Here is a 22,397-nt window from a genome sequence, read left to right on the forward strand (position 1 = left end):
AAAAACGATAGAGCTTTCCAGGGTGCAGCGGGTCGGCGTTTGGTTGATCCTTCATGACGGGGCAACTTCTATGCTATTTCCTTAACGGCATCGTAAGACGTATCAAATATACAGCGTTTCGACCCCATGTGCAGTGTTTTGATTCGGAAGGAGCACTTGTCAGAAGGTGCTTGCAAATGTAAGTAGCAGGTTATTCCGGCGCTACCTGTTTTCTGGGTCATCTAGGCGCTCTTCTAGCTCCTGAGTCTCTCCAGCCATGTTGATTGTGTTAGTCTGCATTATTTCGGCATCTTTTCTGGAGGTAAGATATTGTCGCGAAAAGAGTATAGCGCGGGCCTCTTTGCTTGTTTTCCGGGAATTTTGTGGGCTCATCGACGCGGGGGAAACCTTTGTACCCCGCACCTCCACCACTTTGTAGCGAAGTGACGCAGCCGTGAGATATGTGACGCATCAGCTCACCAGGGAGACGAAGTTGAACGGGGATGAGCTCTGGCAGGGGCAAGTCCAAATCCACAGGTACGACGACGAGAAGTAGCATTTCAATAACTAAGTTTATTCACTTGAGATTTACTTTAAGTTAACACTGTATAAAAATATTTACAAACAGAACGATGTCATACCCGTCGTCGTCGGCCTGCCTGTCCGGCCTGGTCTCCCCTGGTGAAGTTGCGCCGTGTCTGCTGCTGTCTACTTGCTCACTCCAAAAACTACCCCAAACTATTCCTTAAATAGGTTTCCCCAGCATCCAAGGGACCCGCGGACCGGCGAGAGGCGCAGGCTTCTCCACCAATGGGTTACTTCGTTACTCCAACCAGTCAGGCAAGTCGACACCATCCAATGAGCGTCAGAGTTCAAGGGGTCAAGAAATGGTCGCGTCAACACTCCGTACACAAAAGCACTCTGACCATAACTAATCGGCTTTTGACAGCCGAGCGTGGGACGAAGACGCGCCTGACGTCACACGTGCACCTGACGCGTCTTTGTCCCACGCTCGGCTGTCAAAAGCCGATTAGTTATGGTCAGAGTGCTTTTGTGTACGGAGTGTTGACGCGACCATTTCTTGACCCCTTGAACTCTTACACTCATTGGATGATGTCGGCTTGGCTGATTGGTCGGAGTAACGAAGTAACCCATTGGTGGAGAAGCCTGCGCCTCCCGCCGGTCCGCGGGTCCCTTGGATGCTGGGGAAACTTATTTAAGGAATAGTTTGGGGTAGTTTTTTGGAGTGAGCAAGTAGACAGCAGCAGACACGGCGCAACTTCACCAGGGGAGACCAGGCCGGTCAGGCAGGCCGACGACGACGGGTATGACATCGATCTGTTTGTAAATATTTTTATACAGTGTTAACTTAAAGTAAATCTCAAGTGAATAAACTTAGTTATTGAAATGCTACTTCTCGTCATCGTATCTGTGGATTTGTACTTGCCCCTGCTAGAGCTCATCCCTGTTCAACTTCGTCTCCCTGGTGAGCTGATGCGTCAGATGTCTCACGGCTGCGTCACTTCGCTACAGTATATTCGGTAATGAGTTTCAAGATCGGCCATGCACTCGTTTAAACCTGTTATGGTTATATCCGTTGTGCTTAGCTGAGTTTTCAACCCCTGTGTCTCGGTAATCAATTGGGTCTGGCGAGCACTTAGCTTCTGTAGCTCAGCCAGCACAACGGTATTCCCGTTAGGGCCAGGGTGTTTCGACTTGCAGGAGCACACTCAACGGCAATAGCAATACAACAGTGCGGGCTCGGACACTTCATCAGGAAATAATTGATTTTCTAACGAAGAAAACGTACGATTTACTGATCTGGGGTGCGATCGGAGATTGTTGTTCGGCGCGTTCGTTCGGTTACCGGCACGCGTGATTGGCCTACTCTGCGCCGACGTCGCCAGCCACAGGGCGTGGCCACGTTTTTGGTTACGTCAAAATGACGACAAGCTCCTGTCAATCATCTTGTAATTGAGCACGTCGTCTGCTATGCGCTGAACGCGCTGGGAGTTGGGAATACTAGGTATACGTCGTGGCGAAAAATACATTTCTTGAAAAGGGACGGATGAAAGGAAGACAGTGAAGCGACACCAGACAGGCGCTTCACTATCTTCCTTTCGTCTGTCCCTTTCCAAGAAATGTATTTTGCGCCACAACGTATACCTAGGAAATCTAAGCACCAACTTCCCCAAGAAGAAGTCCTTTTGGGAGTTGGAAGTTTGGAGCGCTCATACGCTCGTACGAGAGTGGCTTCAGATCGCGCGTCTGGTGGATTGGATTGGATGCAAACGGCGGCTTCGGCCTCGAAATGGCAGGTTGGGATCCAATCCATAGTTTAATTCGAGAAAATGGCGCTTGCGATGGGAACTTCGGTTGTTGCATTGGCGTTGCTTGAGGAAGAACAAGTGCAATGGAGGTGCGAAAACATTTGAAGAAATGGCAGAAAGCGAATACCGGCGTCGCTTTCGTTTCTCGAACAAATGGTGCGTTGGTTGTGCGGCGAACTCGACCTCATCATCGGGTGCCAGCGAACCACTAGAATGTTGCTGCTGCCTCTTGCAAAGTGCGCCACTGTTCCTTTTCCTCGCTGTGCGCGATACCACCTAGGGACAACGCTGAGAAACGAATAGCTATAAATTGTAGTAGTCACACGTATTACTATTTTAAAACGTGTTTAAGCTTGAGAAAAAAAAATAGATTTTTAGATAACGATTTCATTCATTGGAAGACGAGAAACATTCCGTTTCGTAGTATACTGTCTGCAAGCAGGCGGCAAACGAGGGAAGTAAGCTTCCGGGGAGTTCACCGTTTGTCGATTGGCTGTTTTCAGCGCACCGTTCTCACAAATTTTGCATACTGCCACTTTTTGTCGTTGCAGCAACCGAACAGAACGCGAACTAAGATCTCAGTCGCGCCCCTGCATCGGAAAGGTAAGTGGAATAAGTGGCTACGTTGTGGTGCAGTCATCGAAGCCATGGAGCGGTGTCAGTGGGTGAAGCTCTTTTATACACGATGGTGCTGTTACCACTGCCGATGCGGCCGCCCATGGCACGATGATTCCCGGTGACCGCAGCTCCTCTGGCGGCACATTCAGCGGGGATGAGCAGTTGACCGGCGGCAGCTGGCAGAAGCCCAGTTCAGTTTCTGTGCCCAGTAGTGTGAACACCGATGAACGCCACGTAGACAGGTGGGTCACGGTCGACAGCAGCGGGCTGGCACTGGCTAGGATGGTCGTCTGCATTGCAAATGTAAGTTAATTAAGTGGCTGCGTTCTGGCGCAATCGCCGAGTCCACCTTGGTGAGCACATAAGCCATGTGTTAAGGCCACAACAACACGAACAGCAACAAAGGAGATGGTGGTCTTCACTCGGGGGGAATGCTTCTGTCGCAGTTAATGAGTTCATAGCCGAAGTAATAGCTGAAGTCTGCTGTCATTTTACTGTGATAGTAATTATATGGACACTCCAAGCGCATTTTGCCGTCGCCGTTGCCGTAATATTCCGTACAAAGTCCAAGGGCCATAACACCGTGGCCGCGCGTCGTATACCGTACGTGTGAGTGAAAGCCCGCGAGGGAAGCCGACGATCGCGGCTCAATCTGGCACGCGCGAACGAAGAAAGCGGAGAGCAAACACGCCGTTTTCCGTCGCGCCAAAGGCCCTAAGGGCACGGTAGGAAGAGGGAGCGGCGTTGTGCTCTGGCACCAACTGCGCATTTTGCGACCGGGCGCAAGGGAAACTGACGAACACGAGCTCGCGCGCCATATGTGGAGGCAAGCGGAGAAGCAGCGAGGGAGGGAAGGGGCGACTCCGCCAGCAAGTGCGCCTTTGCACGGCCGCGCGCGGCCGCGCGAAACTGCGATGCTTCAAACAAAGCGCCGTTTGATCCATTGAAGCACTAAAATAAGTGAGATGCCCGTGTATTTCGACACGCAATTTGGGAATGAATATGTCAAGGCTGGTGTCATTCTGAAGAGTCGTTTCGAGTGCATACCGCTTGGGAATTCGCTGGCTACAATTCGCAAATAGCAGTTAAAAATAAATTATGGGGTTTTACGAGCCAGAACCACGATCAGATTATGAGGTATGCCGTAGTGGGGGACTCCGGAAATTCGGAGCACCTAGGATTCTTTAACGTGCACCTAAATCTAAGTACACGCGTGTTTTCGTATTTCGTCCCCATCTAAATGCGGCCGCGGTGGCCGCCATTCGATCCCGCGACCTCGTCCTTAGCAGCCCAACACCATAGCCAGACCCGCCGTGGTTGCTCAGTGGCTATGGTGTTGGGCTGCTGAGCACGAGGTCGCGGGATCGAATCCCGGCCACGGCGGCCGCATTTCGATGGGGGCGAAATGCGAAAACACCCGTGTACTTAGATTTAGGTGCACGTTAAAGAACCCCAGGTGGTCGAAATTTCCGGAGTTTTCCACTACGGCGTGCCTCATAATCAGAAAGTGGTTTTGGCACGTAAAACCCCATAATTTTTTATCATTGCCATTAACCAACCACGGCGGGTAAGTCGTAAATTGCAGTATGCGCCGTAAAGTATTTATTTAAAACTGTGATTCAATCTATGCTGCGAAGGTTGTTTGCCAGCGAAGCTGTGGCATCACCTGATCCGATAGACCAATGTGACGTAGCCTGGCACATTGGTCTATCGGATCAGGTGATGCCACAGCTGAGGTAACTACACTTTCATATATAAAAGAATAACCGGACTGTCCGCTTGGAAACTGGTTCCATTTGTGTTTTGGTCGCGATATGGAAAAGTAACGCATAGTTATGACTCTCGAAGAGCAACGCGAACACTATGAGCGGCGACGGGAACAGCAACGTCAATATGCACAACGGCGTCGTGCTCACCCTAGGTAGGACGCAGCGGTTCCTTCTTAAAACAAGCCACGCGCAGTTAGGCAGCGCGCAGTACTCGCGCTGCCTGAAGAGCAGCGCGAGTACGATGAGCGACGAAAATAGCAGCAAAGCCGATGTGCACAACGGCGTCGTGCTCAGGCACGGCAGGACCCAGTTCAAGTGCATCGAGGCCTCTGGACTGTTGAAGTGTCACCTGGACTCAGCTTCATGCGATGTCGTCGTCAAGCCGTATAGGTCAGGTCGAGAGAGACTGCAAGTTCTCGACCGGCGCGGAAGGCAGTGGTGGATGGCACGCATATTCTTGAAAGATTTGGCCGTTGTCGCGGACCCAGGCTGGCTGAACACCAGTGACCATTGCCATGGAGGTGCAAATATGAGGTAAGTGCCTTGAGGCTGGTCCCCTCGTGATTTGTAAAACTGCTGCTATCCGTGCTGCGTACGAGCAGGCTCTCTTGAGGCGCGCGGTTACACCCAGGCAGCGTCAAGTACGACCGTTATTAGTTAAGCACGACGTCGCTCTGTGTTCGCTGCGCGAGCGATTAACTTGGAAAGCGACCGAAGACGTGATTTTGCGTGTGTCTCACTACCCCATGATAAGAATCGACACAGTTTGAGAGAAATTTGGCAACAACTACTGCACAGAAGATGTTCTCAGCTGTAAGAGTTTGGAAGTTGTTCTGTGTAATTTGACCTCTGTAAATGTCGCGTTTACTATCCAGGCATTTTTGAGAGTGAACGCGGGAGTGCATTGCGCTCGGCACTATCGGCCTAGTTTAATTGGTTTAACGCTGACGCCTAAATGTTCTGCGCATGATGAACGCACGCATTCCAACAGAATTCGTGCGCATGGGGTCACTTCATCGCATGCATCGACTGCTACGCCGTGTCAACATTGCTGCCCAACGGACCGTTACATCAGGATAATTTACTCGACGTTTGTGTAAATAAGAGTGCCATCCTGCTCTTCCTGCTAAGCCGCTGGCTGATCTCTGCTCGAATTAGGTACAGAAGTACTGTATTGCATGGACTTTAGCTTGATACTACTTTAAAGGCTATTGCTTACCAGTTTCGACCGCGATAAATTAAATGTGAGTGTCGTCTGCGGCAACGCAAGTCAGAAGTTTTTGATTCTGCTGTAACTAAAGGATGACGCCATCTGTAACGGCTAGGAAACCTCATACCCCCCTCCCCCCTCCTTTGTTTTTTTTTTTGTCACGTTCCCGCTTTTATTTTTTGTCGCACTGGCAGTAAAAAAAAGTGAAAGTAAAAAAAATTGTCCGACGATTACGACACCACTTAGTTCGAAATTTGAACGCGGCTCGATACGTGTATTCATTTGAATTTGGCGATATTGTCATGTAGCAGTGAAGGTGCAAAAAATTGGCTGGGGCTTAGCTAAGGTTCAGCCTGAATATCTGGAAGCGAAAAGGTTCGGTGATGCTTATGGTTTAGCGTATGGTTATGCTTTATGATTTAGCCTATGGTTATGCTTACGGTTTAGCTTATGGTTATGCTTTATGATTTAGTCTATGGATATGCTTACGGTTTAACTTATGGATATGCTTTGGTTAGCTTATGGTTATGTTACACGTGTGCCTTGTGTAGTTATGCAAATAGCTTATCAATGATATGTACCATAAGTTATGCAGGATTATTAAACTTCTTTATTCATCATTGTTGGGCACATTGTCTTGCGATTTCTGTACAGCCATAACCACAGCTCTCTGTATCGGTAGTGTCACTTTCTTCTCCTTCCATGTTGAATGCGCACGCCTATTCTCTGGCAAGCGGTTATATAGTCGGCCTCCGCTATAAACACGCGCTTCCGGCGAACATCAAACGATGACGCATAGCGCGCGACAGTGGCCACCTGCGCCGACTCCGAACACACTTTTACGGAGCCAATTCCGACATACGCCGGCTCGCGCGAAGCGCGGTGTCGACTAGCGTAGTGAAGCTTTTCGCTTCAAAACACAGCAGCGAAACTGTGAATAACTTTTTTTTATTCTGGGAGCCTGTGCTCACAAGAGCAACTACACTCAAAGGAAAACGATGGCGGGGCGAAAACAGTCGCCGATCGTCGAAATCTGATCTGCTGGTCAAGCGAGTCGGCTTTTATGCATGAGTCATCGAAGTTTCCAGAGTAATCGCTGTTGCAGTACTTTCTTCCAGAAAGTACTACATAATTCGCGCCGCATGTAAAATCAGATTACACGAGCTTCGGTGACAACAGATGACGGGTAGAGCCATCGATAACATTCCAGTAGGTTCCATTCACGCAGACGCGTAGTGCACTGAGCGGTAATGCAGTTCCCGAGAAAAGAATAAGTACACGTGTCAGTATATTGAGGCAAAAAATTGGAGACCCAAATGACCGCACCGACTGGCAGTGGGCCAGTGCCGTCAGCGCCTACGCAGAGGAAGGGGCAGCTGACATGATGAGCGGCATAGGAGCTAGCTGTGGTAGACGACGACGACGAATGCGCCAGCAGTGGCGCAAGCGCGTTCGCGCACTTACGCAGAGGGTCGCCGACGAGCCCACTGTAGTAGAAGACGACTACGTATACGCGAGCAGTGGCACGAGGGCGTTCGCGCGGTTACGCCGAGGGGCGCCGACGCTCAACCCAGGAACGGGCGCCTTAGAGCTGCGCTCTAAAAATTCACCAATGATTGCGACACTGCCTAACGCGAAATTTGAGTCATTTCGCAATACATTGGCTGGCGCAGACAATCTGTCTCGTGCGATACGTTGCAAATTGAGCCAAGTGTAACGCGACTGCCTCGCTCATCGGGAAAGGTAATGCGTGGTTAACGCGTGGGCACGATTCACAGCAGCCGCCGCAAGGACATCTTCGCTAATGCAGTGCTTTGTTTTCATATGCAGGGTGTCCCAACTATCTTACACGAAGATTTAAAAAGATGTAAATGCCTCGTAGCTGGACAGAACTGAAGTAATCTTACACGAAGGTTTAAAAATGTGTAAATGCCTCGTAGCTGGACAGAACTGAAGTAATGTTGTTTGCCGTCGCATGGAGATACTCAGAATATTGTTACGTAGGAAGACACCGACGAAAAGTTATATACAAATATATTTACAAGGCAATACGCCGCAGTTGGCCAAGAGGCAACAGCCCGTGCTAGCTTCCAATCGTCTTCGTCGTCTTCTTACTGCTCGTCTTTTTCGTACCCCTGGCGCAACACGCGGTAGGGCCCTGTGTATCGCGAAAGGAGCTTTTCTAAAAGTCCGACGTGACGAGAGGGCGACCACAGGAGCACGAGTGCACCAGACGAAAACTGTACGTCACGGTGGCGGGCGTTGTGCTGACGCTGCTGCGTGGTTTGCGAGTCCGTCAGTCGAGCACGGGCAAGCTAGCGTGCAAGGTCGGCGAGGGCGATGGCGTCGCGCGCTTACTCGCTTCTTGAGATCGCATCAGGAGGAAGTACAGTGTCAAGGGGCAAGGTCGGTTCGCGACCGTAGAGTAGATAAAATGGAGAAAAACCGGCGGTGTCGTGCCGGGCAGAATTAAAAGCAAATGTGACGTAAGGAAGGGCAACGTCCCAGTCGTGGTGGTCCTTCGAAACGTACTTGGACAGCATGTCGGTAAGAGTACGGTTTAACCGCTCTGTCAGGCCATTGGTTTGAGGATGGTATGAGGAAGTCATCTTGTGTTGAATAGAGCAGGAACGCACAATGTCGGCGATAACTTTCGAGAGGAAGTTACGACCACGGTCAGTAAGCAGCTGTCGCGGGGCGCCATGCACTAAGATAATGTCACGCAAGAGAAAGTCCGCGACGTCAGTGGCGCAACTGGTAGGGAGAGCCCGCGTGATAGCGTATCGGGTGGCGTAATCAGTTGCGACGGCTACCCATTCGTTCCCAGAGGATGACGTGGGAAAGGTACCGAGGAGGTCTAATCCAACACAAAAGAACGGTTCCACAGGGACGGTGATCGGCTGGAGATGACCGGAAGGTAGCACCTGAGGCGTTTTTCGACGCTGGCAGGGATCACAGGCTGCAACATAGCGTCGGACGGAGCGAGCGAGACCAGGCCAATAGAAGCGGCGGCGGACGTGGTCGTACGTGCGGGTTACCCCAAGATGTCCTGCAGTGGGTGCGTCATGCATTTCAAAGAGCACAGTCTGTCGTAGATGTTTTGGCACGACAAGAAGAAGATCAGATCCGTCAGGGAGGAAGTTCCTTCGGTACAGAATGCCGCCCTGGAGGACATATCGGCGAACGGACGCGTCGGTAGGTGTAGAGCGCAGACGCTCGATGAGTGCTCGCAGTGGTAGGTCTCGGTACTGCTCATCGGCGATGTTAGCGAAGGCAGACACAGAGAAAATGCCGTGGGCGGTACTACTGTCGGCGTCGTCAGGCTCGTCTACCGGGTAGTGAGACAGGCAGTCAGCGTCCTTGTGTAGTCGGCCAGATTTATAGGTGACAGAGAACGAATATTCTTGGAGGCGTAACGCCCAGCGACCAAGTCTTCCTGTAGGGTCTTTAAATGAGCATAACCAGCAAAGCGCGTGATGGTCTGTGACAATGGAAAAGGGTCGGCCATATAAATATGGGCGGAACGTCGCAACCGCCCAAACTAGGGCCAGACACTCAGGCTCAGTAATGGAATAGTTGCGCTCCGCGGGTGAGGGGAGCCTGCCGGCGTAAGCGATAACACGGTCGTGGCCACCCTGGCGTTGTGCCAGTACTGCGCCAATTCCGTGACCGCTGGCATCAGTACGGACTTCGGTAGGCGCAGAATGATCGAAATGGGCCAGAACGGGAGGCGTTGTGAGAAGGTCGATTAGATGCGAGAATGCAGAGGCCTCGTTATCGCCCCACTGGAAATGGGCGGCTTTTTTCAAAAGCTCGGTTAGTGGTCGTGCTATGGCCGCGAAATTTTTCACGAAACGGCGGAAGTACGAGCAAAGGCCGATGAAGCTGCGCACATCCTTGACACACTTTGGAACAGGAAAGTGCGTAACAGCATGGATCTTGCCTGGGTCCGGTTGCACTCAGTTCGCGTCAACGAGATGTCCAAGGACGGTAATCTGGCGACGGCCAAATCGGCACTTCGATGCGTTGGGTTGCAGACCGGCTCGCCGAAAAACGTCCATACTGCTGAGAGGTGCTCGAGGTGCGTAGCGAATGTTGGGGAAAATACTACAACGTCGTCCAAGTAGCGCAGGCACGTGGACCATTTGAAACCGTGAAGAAGGGAGTCCATCATGCGTTCAAAAGTGGCAGGAGCGTTACATAGACCGAACGGCATCACTTTGAATTGATAAAGACCGTCGGGTGTTACAAAGGCAGTCTTCTCGCGTTCGAGATCGTCCACGGCAATCTGCCAATAGCCGGAGCGAAGGTCAATAGAGGAGAAATAGCGAGCACCGTGGAGGCAGTCAAGGGCGTCATCAATCAGGGGTAGGGGATACACGTCCTTTTTGGTAACCCTGTTAAGGTGCCGATAATCCACGCAAAAGCGCCATGCGCCATCCTTCCTTTTTACCAGCACAACAGGTGACGCCCATGGACTACATGATGGTTCAATAATGTTCTTGGCAAGCATTTTGCGAACTTCGGTGTGAATAAGTTGACGTTAAGCCGGTGATACTCCATACGGGCGGCGATGAATAGGAGGGGCATCGCCGGTATTAATGCGATGTTTAACAGCTGTTGTTTGGGCCAAAGGACGATCGTTAAAGTCAAAAATATCTTGGTAGGAAATCAGAACGCGGTTGAGCGCACGAGCGTGCTCGGACGGCATGTCGGGTGCAATCATTTTCTGTAAGTTGGCGATGGTACAAATTGCCGACTGCGATAGTAGAGGAGGATCGGCTGAATTGTCGTGTACTGGAATCGATGCTACAGAGTGATCCTCGAATGAGCAAAGTTGGGCCCGTTGCTCATTCTGTTATAGTCCGATTTCTTTATAGTCCGATTTCTGCCGACAGCAGCTTGTCATAGAGTTCGAAACAGCAGCAAAGTATGATGCCGATGTGCTTACTTTGGTAGCTAGTCTAACTCGAGGTGGGTTGAAATTTCCTAGAGAATGTGTCATCACTCTCGTGATGCACACTGAAGTAGTAGTAAAAAAGGTACTGCAACCAGAGAATGCTACAACGTTCCTTCAGCAAAAAAAAAACAGAGGAACGTTGTTATGCAACTGGTAATCAAATCCTTGCCAGAGTTCGAACACCTGGTGACATGCTCGAATGGTCATGATCGAAGTTTGCTGACTAGCATGATTACAAAGTGCAACGGAACAGTGCAAAGTGCAACAGTAAGCAACGGAACGACGCTGCTGCTGTTGCAAAAGACGACGCGAAAGCGCCAAAACTGAAAACCTTAACTTCGAAGTGAAGTGCTGCTTGCGGTTTTTGTATTATATAGTGTCATTTCCTATTGTGGTCTTCTTGTGCTTACTTAAATGTACATAATAAACTCATGCCACCAAATGTCCGGGGCACCACTATCGGAACCAAAGCGTATTTTCTGACTAAGCAGAGCTTGCATGCAGCGCACCAATCAGCAGAGCTAATAGATAGAATTTTCCTTGATAAGGCTTGATTAAACGGCGCGCACGCTTTGGATACAGCAACAGCCTGGTTGGGTAAAGAACGCGTCCGAAGCAGCGTGGCGGCGTCTACACTGTTACTCGTGACGTGGCTCACGTCATGACGCGTGACAAGCAGGCCTGAAAGGTCTAGGAGGCCTTGATGAAGGCGAGCTCATAAAGAACCAACATTAGAGAAAGGAAACTGTACGTTCCACAGTAGTACGAAAACAGAGTTATTATACTGACTCTAGAGGGCAAGCTACCCATAGGGCCCAATGCATTGAAATCGGGAACCGCAAGAGCGCCGCCATGTTGCTACGCGCTGAGGTTGCCAGCTCCTGAGACGCTTGCTAGACTTGGTTACAGTAGTCAGTTTTAATCCGGCAACCGTAGCAGCGTAGCAGCATGGCGTCTCGCTTGTAGTATCGTGAAGTGGTGTGCGTGCAGCCGTGTGTTTGGGCTTTATAAGTTGGTTCTTTATTCTATCTTGCGGAATGGTGTGGGTGTGGTCCATGTTGGCCGTGCAGGTGGCGGTTCTGCAACCGAAGGATGATCCTGATTAAGTTTCCAGCGGCGTGCGGGTTTCAGCGGTCACGCCTGTTGCAGTAGTGTCACTCGACGAGTTAACGAGTTCGAAGCTGTGGTCAAATTCCTCGTTGGCGTTCCGTAATTCTCTTCGCACGGGCGCGGTACGTTGCAAAAGCCGCTCTCGCGATCTATCGTTGCGACGATAGATCGGGTTTTTTTATTATTATAAGTAATGATCCAGCTGTAGGGCACATGTAACCGACAAACGGAAGTCTCAGGAGAGCTCCTGAGATTATAATAAAGCAGGCGCCGCAGGAACTCCAGGGCACCCAAGGAACAGTGGGGGGATCAAAGCTCGAAACAGAACGGTACGTAGGCTGGGGCCGCCGAGGCAGGTGTGTGCCAGGGAGTGTTCGCACGGACAGCTCCCCTGGCACGCGCAGTGGTTCCTCGCAAGGTCGAGATACTTTAAAGGCACCTGCGCCCATGATCTTTCTTTCACCTTGGTGCAGTGAGCACAGTTAACCAGAATAATGTGGGAGGCATCCGGTGCAGTCGCGAATGCGAGTCATGGCATATGTAGCTCGCGTCGTCGGGCGTATGTAGTAATATCAGACTTACTTGTATGAACTTTCTGCATAATACGCTTTGTTACGGTGCCCTAACGGAATGGGTCTAGAGAATGGTGTTGGTACGTTTTTTCGTACCGGCCTAATACTATACCCCCCTCCCCCCACTACAATCACACACACATACCCCCTTCGTTTTCTATATGTATGCATACAATTCCTTGCCATGACGGATTGACCAGTTCAAGATGTCAACTTGTCAGTCACTGTCATAAGAATCACTGTAATAAACACAAATTACATGATCGGATTGTTTACTTTCAGTTTTTATTGTAACACTGAGGACTACATAGAAGCTTATTTTATGCGAAGCATATTACGAGGGCTCAACCCAGCTCCTCAGGCGCGGCGGTGACCATGAAATCACGTGACACCGTGACGTCACGACAGAGGAGAAGTGGCTTTGGCTCAACTCTTGCAAGACGGGCTGGGTGGGAATCGAACCAGGGTCTCCGGAGTGTGGGACGGAGACGCTACCACTGCGCCACGAGTACAACGCTTCAAAGCGGTACAAAAGCGCCTCTAGTGAATGCGGTGTTGCCTTAGAAACGCGCTGTTTCTAAGGCGTGCGTCTCTTGCTCAGGCGCACATTTCGTTGCCGCGCCGAACGCTGCTTTGCTCGACGCTCACCGCGTCCAATGCGGGGCGCGTAGTCGCTGCCCTGTAGCCCATTGTCTTACACCCCTTGGCGGGTCGACGGGAACGCTGTCGCGTTCCACTCTTGAAGGCGAAGAAGTAATGCATGAGTTGTTTCTTCGTCTAGCCGAACCAAATATAGCCAAGCAACAGCAGTTCACCAGGCTAAACAGTGGTTCAACAACTAAAATAAAGGCTAGTATGCTTCGCATCCTGGGCTTAACCTTACCTAAGCCACAGCCATTTTTTGTATATGTGAGAGAATTATGTGCATATCATAAGCTTAAGCCAATGTGCGATACACTGACAAAGCAGCTGCTACAACATGAACTGCATTGAGGGCCACACAACACATACATAATGTTACGTTTCGCCTACGACTCGCGGTATAGCCGGCGCGGATGCAACGGACGCCGGGGCTTCGTTCAAAGCGGCGGACATTTTAGCCCGTTCAGCGCCACCGCAACGCCTCCCCGCCAAGCGCGTCCAGGCATGTTTCAATGCCACGTGTCTTCAAGTGTGCGTGTGTGTGTGTGTGTGTGTGCATGTTAGTGCCCACGCTTGTCAAAGCGCGGCAGCCGGGGAGAGGAGCCCCCAGAGTGTGAAGCGAGGAGGTCCGCCCGGCGCCGGCCCGGCGGATGCGTCACCTTCTTGTCTCAACGTGTCTCTCAGCGTGTCCGTGCCCCGCCGTCACGTGGTTTCATCCGGAGACGTTCCTTCTTGCCCTCACCTCCGAGAGTATAAAAGCAGCTGCCCCCGGACGCCAAGAGAGAGGCTCCGAATTCTTCCGTCGAGTAGCGTGCTCTCCCGTCTCTCTATTTCGGTCGACCTGACCGGCCGCTCTTTTGCGATGCTAGAATAAACAAGTTGTTCTGTTAGCAGTCGACTCATGCTTTGCCAGGACCTTCGGATGCTTCCAGTTGTGCCCCAGGCCGCCAGGCGAACGCTACCCTTGGGGCTTGCGACCCATTTGCAACAACTCGTGCCAGCGGTGCGATTGCAACAATAATTAATGGTGCAAAATATAGGGGAAAGCTTCAAAATACGCTATGTTGCACCGCAAAGTATAACATATATTGCATGTGCACAATAAATGTTCAAAAATACAATGCATCAATGTCCCGTTTGCCTTCAAGTTTATTATCAAGTTCAAATTTACTGAAGTTTATTATGAGCATATGTACAACAAGAATCTACTGACACACCCGCAGTGAAGGTGGCTGTTCCAGGTGTGCTGGCTGCCTCAGTGTAAGAAAAAGAAAGAAATTGGGTGAATGTCGATATCAGTGCCACTGCTTCTTGCCTCTGACCTGCACGTGCCTCGGCGGCATCTTTGTGCGCAAGTGAGCTGGCGTGGCGAGGCGTAGGAGTCATCCGAGAGAAAGAGTATCGTTTACATGGAGAAGTGGCTGTTCACCTTGCCTGTCACTTTCCCTCAAATGTTCCCTTGGCAACTAGGGTGACACACCCGCAGTCAAGGGCTGTTCGAGGTGTGCTGGCTGCCTAACCGATAGAAAACGAAAGAAATTAGATTAATGTTTATACCAGTGCTATTGCTTCTTGCCTCTTACCTGCATTTCCCTCCACGGCCTCTTGGCTTGCGGAGTCTGTATGAGGGAGCTCCTGTGGCTAGGCGTAGGCATTGTCTTAGCAAAAAGAAAAGGCCATTCAAACGGGGAATTATGAAAGTAAGTGCAGTTCTTATGTCTGCTTCTTGCACTCTTCTTGCCTAAAAGTTTTCGATGATAGTGTCCAGAATACACCAGCACTTTGACTGTTTTTTTTCTTTTTACCTGCAGGTGTTGCTGCGAGATCCTTAGTATGGCTGCGTGCAGCATTGTAACACTTGGCGGAGGCATTTGAAGTGGTAGCCAAAAATATAAAGAATCATCCTTGTCTGCATGAATGCTTTCAATTTGTAAATGCAGTGGTAACTATCACTATTAGTGCAAGGCCCCCCACATCTATGCGGCAAGTGCCTTAGCTCGAAACTGAATTTTTCCTTTAATGTTTCACAAAGCGTCTGATATGTCCACTTTAGATGTGACGTGCTTCTTTTTATTTATCCCAGTGTGGAGAGAGCATCATTAATATTTTTATTTTTGCGTGTCTTGTTTTTTGGTTTATTTCTGAATTTATCAAGCAGCAGTCTCATGATGCTAAAGTGACTTATGTAATGAGAATCTTCAGCTTTTGTTTTGCATAAAAACAACGCATTTCCTGACCCATTGTTTGACATCCCCTCACTCGTATAATTTTTCAGAGTATTCTACCTATATTGACTTGCTTGACCTCCACTAAAGAGTCTTGCATTTTGAAATAGCATTCTTTCCTTAAAATCATTCGACACTTCTCATAATTTCTGTACCTTGGGCTTCTGATACTATGCATTCACCATTTTTGCTTGTTGTTTCGGACTAGAAATGCCTTCTTTATTTTAGAGCTTAAATTTTACCTTTGGAACACACGGAAGGGCTTGCCATTGCATATCTGCGTAACAAGGAAACATGTTTCATTAAACATTATCCAATATGGCTGCTTTTTACCGGTGGCGTACGCTGGGTACGAGCCGTGCTCGCCTTGCTGGCTTTGCGGCACGTCTCAGCTTTCACGTTTTAATTGCCAGGAGACTAAAGAGCCTCTACTGACGCCCATGCAAACAAGCCACAAGTGAGTGAGCAGGACGTGCGACTTCATTGGCGGAAGAAAAGCAGTGCACCTTCTCGTACAAGAGCAGAAATAAAATTTGCATGTCCACATGCGCTGCAACTATTAACGCGAGCGTGTAAACTGCTCACTTTCGTCGTCACACATGGTGGTCCGGTAACGAGCGACAATCAGCAGCGCAAGAAAATTGGGCAGTGCCCCACCTGTTTGCATCGAGAGTCGCCGCAACTTGCATTGCGAAGCAATGGGCGTCGCAATGCATCTGCTGCCGTAGCCAAAACAGCGACATGGGCTACCCGGCATTTTAGCGTTACCTCCTTTTCAACCTGCACGTTTCTGTTTGTTCTTTCGGCGGCCGCTAATGTGTAACTCATACTTGGTGCCCCACATTCTCAATATGGGCATCAACATTCTGCAGCCACTTTTGCAGGCCTTTCCTCCCATGTGGCTACCAACTTCATACACTTCGGACCATGTAATCACGTGTGCTGGTCTCCGTTCACGCCACATCACGGCCGATGAAGGCTCACAAGCATAATTTGCCCGCGGCTGCAGCGGGAAAGGTCGAACGGGGAGAACACCAATTACATTGCATGTAAGTTGGAAGTCTGTCGCTGTGTGGACGGCAGGAGCAGATGGTTACCTCGAGAGACTGTTGCCCATGCAGCTGACCAGGTCGCCACATCCAAGAAAGATAACACGGCCACCATTATCAAATGAGACTCGACATTCAATCGCCGCATAAGGTTCAGGCAATATACTGTACATTGGCTAAGATCCACATGACAACAGTGGGCATTCACGCATTACAGCATATCCAGCTTTTCTGGACACGTACCAACTAGCGCCCCAAGCGGCCCCGGCACGAAGCTAGCGCGTTTTCAATGGAACGAGCGGGTTTTTCGCGAATAACAAAAGCTGCAGGTCGATTATTGAAAAACGCAGGCGACAGACGTGTTCTGGAAGACAATCCACACGAGCCAAATGCAGTGATCACGCTAAGGCACGTAAGAATTTTGTTCCCACAGCGGTTAAAGGTTTAGCAATGGGAGCCTATGGAAACGACGAAAATTTGTACTCGATTTTCGAGGCACGAACGGTGCCTGTAATTAACCTACGACGTCTATCGTAATACGCAGTGCAGCGTATGTAGTCCGGAGACTCAGCTTTCGATTGATGCCTATCTCGACTCTCCACACATGGTGCAACATTGTTCCCAAAAGCGTTTTTTGAAACACTGTCGTGAAAATTCACGTGGTATCTATAAAAATATGAGCGTAACACTGCGCGTAGCCACGGAAGCCGTGGCTAGAAGAAGAAGAGGCTTGTTCGAACGGCCACGTTTGCGATGAGCTCCGCTGGAAACAGCGCATCGGCCCTTGGCCGAGGATCACACCCACCGTCATCTACCGATTCCGGTAATTATAAAGTCGTTCTTCCTCGTCTACCGACTGGCAACACCGTCCTCAATTCAGTTTTCCTGCATGCTGACCTGGCAGGGCGGCCGTATCGGGCCCCGGACTTTCGCGACGCTCTCCTTTCAGTGCTAAGTGCAACTGATATCCTCGGTGCTGGACAATACCAGATGAGCCATTTGTGGTTGGTGACATGTGTTAATAGCATCGCGAAACAGAAACTTGTCGACAAAGGCGAGTTGTTGGTGAAGGGCCTCAAGTGCCTTGTCATTGACCCGGAATGCAAAAATATCAAGATGAAGCTCCTTTGGCTTCCCCCACACCTCGAACAGAGACGGATTGTTGAAGCGCTAGAGCCATATGGCACAGTGCAGTCCATCACGAGAGAAATGTGGCGGTGTGACGGCATGGAGGGCTGGCAAATGACTAACCGAGACGTGGCGTTCACATTGAAAGATGGCGTTTCTGCCAGTAATCTGCCACATCTGTTGAACATATATGGCCACCAGTGTCTTATCTTGGTACCTGGCCGACCACCACTTTGCCTCCGGTGCAACAGAGTTGGGCATATCCGGCGACAATGTCGAACACCACGCTGCAGTAACTGTCACCGCTACGGTCACCCTGCAGATGCATGCGTCGGAACCTACGCTGACAAGCTTCGTGCAAATAGACCAGCTGAGGATGATACCATCACCGATCATCTCATGGACGTGAGCGAAGTTGTGGATGCAACTGGAGAAACACTCCCTGAGACTCATTGACAAGAACAGATTAAGCCGTCATCGGCTGACATTAGCCTCAGCCAGAAGCCTACGAGCGAGGATGAGACTAAGGCGCCTGACGACGAACCATCTGTGTCATGGGCAGAATCGCCACCAGTTCAAGATCGCCCACCGTCAGGGGAATCTGGATCGATGTGCGAGGCCGCTAAGAAGCGTCCAGCGCCATCTGACAATTCATCGCCCTCCGGAAAAGAGGCTCGCGTTCCCAAGGTGTCAAAGTTGACAAAACCGCTCCGGGGAACGCCTACTCCTGCAGATGTCCCTTGTGTTAACGTGCACCAGAAGGCCCATTGTGCATCACCTCATCAAGAAGGGAGTGGTGCACCTCAGGAGCAGTGTTTAGACGCTGCACCTACATAGGTAATCATGGCGGGCGCTCTTCCCTTCCATTTTGGCACTTTAAATGTCCGTGGCTTACGAAGTAAGCGACGGCAAGTACAGCTTCTTCATTTGTTACGCAATAGAAAATTAGACATTGCGGCTATCCAAGAAACAAAGATTGAATCGGACGAAAACACAGAAGTAGCTCTATCTCCATTCCTATCTGACTATAATGTTTGTGTCAGCCATGCAGTCGGCGTTTCCGCAGGCTGTATGTTATTTGTTAGAAAACATTTACCATGTGATTTGCTACATTTGTTTACAGATAGGGAAGGGCGCCTAATATGTTGCGATATGGATATCAGTGGTATGAGCTTTAGATTTGTGTGTATTTATGCTCCGACCAAGTTACGTGAACGCGAGTGCTTCTTCTCATCTCTAGAACATCATTTCTGTACTGATCGTGCATTGGTCCTCTTTGGAGACTTTAATTGTGTATGTAGCGCGCAAGATCGTACGTCACTGAAGCTGAGACATGATCCAAGTAGTGATGCATTGCAACGCCTGATATGTGATTATCAGCTTGTGGACATTGGGGAAAATGAAAAGGCAGGATGTCGATATACGCACTTCCAGGGCACCTCGCATGCAAGGCTTGATCGAATTTATGTTTCACTTAGCGCACTACCTCTTATTTATGGTTACACTGTGCACCCTATATTCTTTAGTGACCATTGCTTAGTCTCAGCATCGTTTGGCAGCCGTCGGTATCAAAGTCGGCGTATGTGCTGGGAGCTGTGGAAATTTAATAACCAATTACTTTCGCGTGAGTGTTTCTTAAATCGTGTTACTGAGCTTATAGCTCATGCGTCATGCCGCAAGGACTTGCCACTCTTTGCTGTGTGGGAATTATTCAAACAGGAAGTTAAAATGATAGCTATCGAAGAATCGTCGATATTGGCCTTTGAAAAAAAGAATAATTACAAAGCATTGTATAAACTTCTGAATGAATTGCATGAGCTTGAATGCCTACACCCGGGTCAATATATTGATGATATTTATAAGGTGAAGGCACAGTTACAAACTTTGAATGCAGAAAAATACAGAGGTGCACTAGTGCGGGCGCGAGAGCAGCGTTTCCTGGAAGAACAGCCTTGCAGTAGGGCCCTTGGTGATGAACGCCGACACGCGCTGTCGAAACAAATACTACATATAGAGTATGGTGGAATCATTGTTAACGAGCCTACTCTAATAACTAAAGCGTTTTTCGAGCATTATCAAAAACTATTTCGAGAACACAAGCCATTGGATACAGATGCTGCCAAAAAAATTGTATCGTTGCTGCCCCAGTTAAATCAGGATGATTACGATTACACAAATGAAAACATTGATATCAATGAGGTAACTTCATGCATCGATGCGTTAGCGAAGGGCAAGACGCCCGGCCCCGATGGCCTTAGTGCCGAATTTTATCAGTGTTTTCGTTCCCTCTTATCACCATTGTTACTTCAGGTGTACCGTGAGGCCTTGGAAGTAGGGTACCTAACCGCCACAATGTACGAAGGACACACCGTCCTTATAGCCAAAAGCGATGATGAGTCTAAATTGCAAAAAGTTGACGGATATCGGCCTATCTCCTTATGCAACGTTGATTATAAAATTTTTGCTAAGGTATTAGCTAACCGTTTGCAAGTTGTAATAAGATCTGTGGTCGGTGATCATCAGACATGTGGCATCAGGGGCCGGTCCATTCAGACGAACATTCATGTTGCGAGATCGGTGCTAGAGTGTGTAGCTGAAGGGTTTGGACAGGTGGCAATGGTACAGCTAGATCTGGCTAAGGCGTTCGACAGGGTAAATCACTCATTCCTGTTTACTGTACTAGAGCATATAAATATCGGGTCCCTGCTCCTTAGAGGTGTCAGGATATGCTATGCTAATGGTTCAACGAGGCTGATAGTGAATGGCTCTCTCTCCGATTCGATTAGGCTTGTATCATCAGTACGACAAGGATGCCCCTTGTCACCGCTCCTGTTCTGCTTGTATTTAGAACCACTTTGTATGAGCATTGTTAAAGAACAAAATTTCCAAGGGTTTAAATTACTGACTAATGAGGTTCGGGTTCTTGCGTATGCAGACGACGTGGCCTTTTTTTGTACAGATAAAGAGAGTGTGAAGACTGCTCTTGCAATTACAGAAGAATATTGTGCGGCTTCTGGTGCAAGCGTTAACTTTGAAAAAAGTTCAGGTTTTTGGTTTGGATTATGGGCCACAATGCCATCACATTACGCAGGCATTCAATGGAAAGAAGATCTGCGTTATTTAGGTGTGCCTCTCTCACAGTATAGAAATAGCAACGCTCATTGGTCGGGAGAAGTTGGCAAAATTCAACGTAAAGTGAATTCATGGCGAGGGCGGAATTTGTCAATGTTCTTTCGTGCTGAAGTGTGTAACGTTTTCTTAGCTTCCCGTCTTATGTATGTACTGCAAGTACTGCACTGCTCAAGACTTCGCCTTCAGGCACTGCATCGCGTATTTGCAACATTCATTTGGAGTTCCAGTTGTGAATCGATGCGGCGCGACAATCTGTTCCTCCCTCTTGAACGTGGTGGTCTAGGATTAGTACACCTCTTCATCAGGCAAATTGTTTCACGCCTGTTCTTCTTTCGAGACAATGACCATCCTTTTTTGCGTGAAATGTTGCAACTCCGTTTAGTTCATTATATTCCTAATATAGTAGTGTCATCAAATGCCAAAGATGTCCCACAGGCTCCTTGGGGCTTTCTTAAGGAGGTTGTTGACACATTTCTTTTCTTGAAAGTTAGATTCAACCTGGAGTACGTGTTCACAGCGAGTCGAAAAGCAATTTCTGCGGCACTGGTTGACTCTATTTTCCCAGATCCCTTGTATCGTGCACCTTATTTAAGCCGACCTTATCAGGATGTACTTAAGCGCGTCCGAAAAATGTGTGTACCTCCTGGAGTAAAAACATTTTTCTTTAAATTACATTCGGAAACACTCCCTGTTAAAACTTGGTTGAATTCGAGGAGTTGCTTTGTGCCGTGGTCAACAAACTGTCGGCTCTGTCCACGTGCCGAAACCATAGATCACTGCTTCATAGACTGTAGGGACGCTGTATTCTTTTGGGACATTCTCCAACGGACGCTCAAAAAGGACATTGACATGACTCCATATACAATTAGGTTTCTACCGTTTAAGGTTACGGGTGGTCCTCCCTATGACATGTTCATAGTACTTGGCTTACATAGCCTATGGAGAAGTAGACTGTGTGACCGCCATGCCGAAAGCCCGCGATCTACAAAGTCCTTCTTTCGCGAAAGTGCTGCTTATGTAAGAAGTGTCTACGCTGCGCAGGAACCTCCGCCAGACTGGATGCACTTGTTGGATGCATGTGTGTGTTTGCCTGAGTTTTAAGTGTGTAGTTGTGTCCACTTTGTAATACACCTTCAGTTTTCTTTTCCATGTAATAAAGAAAAAAAAAAGGAAGCCGTGGCCGAGCGGTAGAATCGCGCGCACCTTTCGTCTCCCTTCGCGGTGGCCGCGGTTCGATTCCCGCTTCGCACTTTTTTTTTAAGCCGCATAGGGCCTAGTTTTATAGTCTGTCACTAGATGGCAGAAACACAAAATCCAATATTTGCTTTCGGTTCTGGTTTTGCAGCGTTGCAGTTTCTTTTTTTTTTAGAAGCCATAGGACTTAGTTTTACAGTCTCCCAACAGATGGCAGAAACACAAAGCTCATGGTTTGCTTTCGTTTCTAGTTTTCCAGTGGTTCTCTTGAAATATTATGTTTTCTATTTTCCTTCCTAAAACATAGCAGTGTTGTGTTCATTAGTTAGGTCACCGCATTTATGAATATTTTATTCATTGGACATCATAACTAGAAGCTTGCGCATAGCTTTGTGTTATGCAAAAAAAAAACACTTTAGTGCTTAGTAGCTGGAACCTGGGAGAACAAAATGGCTATTCTTATTGCGTTCTTCTGGAAG

The 22,397-nt window shown here is 49.1% G+C and overlaps 1 long non-coding RNA gene across 1 annotated transcript in view; it reads right to left on the reverse strand.

Annotated features, from left to right (window-relative positions):
* Positions 1–15,697, reverse strand: part of LOC139059432 (uncharacterized) — a 350,104-nt gene extending 334,407 nt beyond the window's left edge. Inside the window, exon 1 of the long non-coding RNA XR_011514182.1 lies at positions 15,658–15,697. This is a non-coding gene — a long non-coding RNA (uncharacterized lncRNA). The remainder of the gene's footprint in view (positions 1–15,657) is intronic.
* Positions 15,698–22,397: the final 6,700 nt, after the last annotated feature.

This window comes from Dermacentor albipictus, chromosome 4 (genome assembly GCF_038994185.2).
Source record: "Dermacentor albipictus isolate Rhodes 1998 colony chromosome 4, USDA_Dalb.pri_finalv2, whole genome shotgun sequence".
Taxonomy (NCBI): Eukaryota; Metazoa; Arthropoda; class Arachnida; order Ixodida; family Ixodidae; genus Dermacentor; species Dermacentor albipictus.